Raw genomic sequence first — 4,039 nt, forward strand, 5'->3', positions numbered from 1 at the left:
TGGCTTGCATTTTGCTGTGAAGCTGGAAGCTATGCCACCAGTGTGTTAAATACCAGCATGGTCACCCATAGTGGATAAGTTTCATCAGAGCTTCCAGACTAAGATAGACTAGGAAGAAGGAGAGGGGGACTACTTCTGAATGTTTACCCACTGAAAACCTTATAATTAGCAGCAGACCATTGTCAGATATAGTGCTGGAAGATGAGCCCCTTCTGTTGGAAGGCACTCTAAATACAACTGGGGAAGAGATGCCTTCTCAAAATAAGAGTTGTCCATGATGATGCAAATGGATTAAAGCTTTCAAGACCTTCATATGCAGATGGGGCACAACTCAAAATGAGGAGAAACAACTGCAAACATCCATTAATAACTGAAACATGGAATGTATCAAGTATGAATCTAGAAAAATTGGAGGTTGTCAAAAATAAAATGGAACACATAAAGATTGATATCCTAGGCATTAGTGAGCTGATTCTGACAATCATATGGTTAACTATGCCGGAAATGACAAATTCAAGAGGGATGGCATTCCTCATAAAAAAAATCATTTCAACATCTATCTTGAATTATAATGCTACCTCTGATAGGATACTATTCATATGCCTACAAGGAATACCACTTAATGCCACTATTATACAAATTTACACACCAACCACTAGAGGCAGTGATGATGAAATTGAAGAATTCTACAAATTTCTTCAGTCTGAAATCGATCAAACATGCAATCAAGATGCATTGATAATTACTGATGATTGGAATGCAAAGGTTGGAAACACAGAGGAAGGGTCAGTAGTTGGAAAGTGTGGTGTTGATAGAAATGATGTTGGAGATTGCATGATAGAATTTTGCAATACCAATGATTTATTCATCAAAATACCTTTTTAAAACAATACAAAAGGAGACTATACACATGAACCTCACCAGATGGAATACAACAGAATGAAATTGACTACATCTGTGGGAAGAGATGGTGGAAAAGCTCCATATCATCAGCCAAAACAAGTTCAGGGGTGGACTGTGGAACAGACCATCAATTGTGCATATACAAGTTCAGTCTGAAGCTGAAGAAAATTAAAACAGGTCCAAGAGCAAAAATATGACCTTGAATATATCTCACCTGAATTTAGAGACCATTTCAAAAACAAATTTGATGCATTCGATGCCAGCTACTAAAGATAAGAATTGCTGTGGGATGACAACACATGCTTTAACGTGTTTAAGAGCAAAGATAACAGTTTAAGGACTTAAGTGTACCTGACCCAAGTCATGGTATTTTCAACAGCCTCTTATACTTTAGAAAGTTGTACAATGAATAAGGAAGACCACAAAATTGATGCATTTGAGATATGGTGTTATATAAAAATATTAAAAATACCACAAACTTCCAGAAGAACAAACAAATTTGTGTAGAAAGAAGTACAGCCATTGGAATACTTAAAAGGGCTTCTAGAACTTGCCCAGTGAAATAGGCCTCTTGCGGAGCCTTTGCAGAGTATAGAACCTTAGGTGAAATCCTGAGTCCCATCCAGAACATTCTGAGGTGGGACATTCCCACTAGAAAGGACAAGCAGACCAACCTGGAACAGCTAGAGTGACAGAAGATACATCTTCAAAGAAAGATCATCAGGAAAAACCCAAAACAAAAATGTCAGTATGACTAGTTACTACAAGAATAAGCAAGCTGTTCACCTGGAAGCCATCAAGGCAAGCAATCAAGTTCCTTCAGGACAAACCCCCTTCTAAGACTGAAACTCAAAGGGAACACATGAGCAGGCACATAAGCTTGCTGGTGACCACATTGGTCAAAGAGGGAAAGGCAACAATGAAGAAATTGGCTGAGTTCAACCACCGTCCATAGACTCCCGTTAACCTGGAGATGAAAGAGAGAAGAGGAAGTGGCTGGTTTGTCCGAAGTGTGGTGAGACCTGGGGACTCCTGAGCCCATGGACAAAGACATAGTCACAGAGGGCTAGAGCTAAGAGTGAAGCATCCAGCTGATTTGAAGTGAGGGGAGATGCACAAGAACACTTAAACTTGCACATATTACCCATTTGACCTAGCCTCGATGGCTTGATAATCAGAACTTGACTAGAGGAAGATAAAAAAAATTTTTTTGATAAAGAAAAAAAGAGGTAAATTGCTATAATTTGATGAACCTGACCTATACTCATGGAGGTGGTGTGGTTGGTGGTTATGTGCTGTGGAGTCAGTTCCAAACCCTGTACAGGGTTTCTGAGGCTGTAAATCTTTACAGGAGCAGAAAGCCTCATCTTTCTCTCGTGGAACAGTTGGTAGTTTCAAACTGCTGACCTTAAGGTTTGCAGCCTGATTTGTAACCACTTCACTACCAGAGCTCCTCATGGAGGCAGTAACTCTAAATACCAACAGAGAGGGAAGAAGTCTTCACATCAAGTATCAACGCTATCCCCTCTGCACACAGGAAAGATAGGGATGGGCAACTTAGATATTGGCTATCTAAAATGAGGGGGTGATAAAGGCATGAAGTGACTGGCTTACAAGGTTCAAGAGGCAGTTTAGTTTAAGAGTATGTGGGGGAAGAAAGAGTCCCCACTGAATAGTTTTCATCTTGTTTAGATGGGTCTGGTTAAAAGAGATGGGGATAAGATTCTTATGATTCAATATTGAATAATTGTTATCATGACTAATTGTGACTGTCACAATTGTAAAGGAAGAAGTTTTGTAACAAAAACAGGGGAGTAGTTAATCTTATGGTCTGGAAACAAAGGACCCTGGAACCATCAAGGGAGAAGAACACAGCAGAATGTGAGACCTTATCCAGAGAAGCAGAGACACCAGAGATGGGGACATGGAGAGGGGGAGCGGCTGAGGACACTAGATTCATGGGAAGAAAGGGACTAAGAGATAGTGATCAGGAGGCAGACTTGCAGAATGCGCCCTTTGGTGGTGTAAATTATTATATATGCCTGCGTGTTTTTTTTTTTAAAAAAAGCTAAAATGAATAGAGAGAAATACTGTTAACTGATTGTATATGGAGGGGATTATAATCATTGTAATGAAACAAGTTGTATGATTTGTTGAATGTAAAATGGATGATCTGCCCTGTAAACTTTCATTCAATCCACAATAAAAAGTTAAAGAAAAAAAGAAGTATCACCAGAATGCTCCTTAGAAGCCAGGATGGTGAGACTTCGTCTCTCATCCTTCGGACGTATTACTAGGAGGGACCAGTCCTTGGAGAAAGACATTATGCTTGGTAAAGTGGTCAGCGAAAAAGAGGAAGATCCCCAATGAGATTGGTTGGCACAGTGGTAGCAGCAATGGGCTCAAGTGTAAAAATGGTTGTGAGGATGGCACAGGACCTGTGTTGTATATAGGTTCACTATGAGACGGAACTGACTTGATGGGCCCTGGTAGCGTAGTGGTTACGAATCGGGCTGCGAACCTTAAGGTCAGCGGTTCGAAACTACCAGCCGCTCCGCGGGAGAAAGATGAGGCTTTCTACTCCCGTAAGGATTTACACCCTCGGAAACCCTGTACAGGGTCGCTATGGGTCGGAACCGACTCGATGGCACACAACAACAACAACAACAATGACAACAACAAGAACAAATGAAATGTACAAGTTCCTAGAAATATACAAACTACATAAATTGACTCAAGAACTAGAAAACCTTAACAGATCTATAGCAAGTGAAAAGATTCAAAGAGTAATAAAAAATCTCCCAGCAAAGAAAAGTCTGAGACCAGAGGGCTTCAGTGATGAATTCTAACATTAAAAAAACTAGCACCAAAAATAGCAGAGGAGAGAACTCCTCCTAATTCATTATATAAGGTCAGCATTACTCTCACAGTAAAGCCAGATGAATACACCACAAGAAAAATCTATAGATCCAAATTCCTTGTGAATGTTTTGTCGTTGTGTGTCGTTAAATTGGTTCCAACTCATAGTGACCCTGTATAGGGTTTCTGAGGCTGTACATCTTTACAGGAGTAGAAAGCCTCACCATTCTTCTATGAAGGGAGTGGTAGATTTGAACTGTTGACCTTGTGGTTAGCA

This window comes from Chrysochloris asiatica, unplaced genomic scaffold (assembly GCF_000296735.1).
Source record: "Chrysochloris asiatica unplaced genomic scaffold, ChrAsi1.0 scaffold00389, whole genome shotgun sequence".
Lineage (NCBI taxonomy): Eukaryota > Metazoa > Chordata > Mammalia > Afrosoricida > Chrysochloridae > Chrysochloris > Chrysochloris asiatica.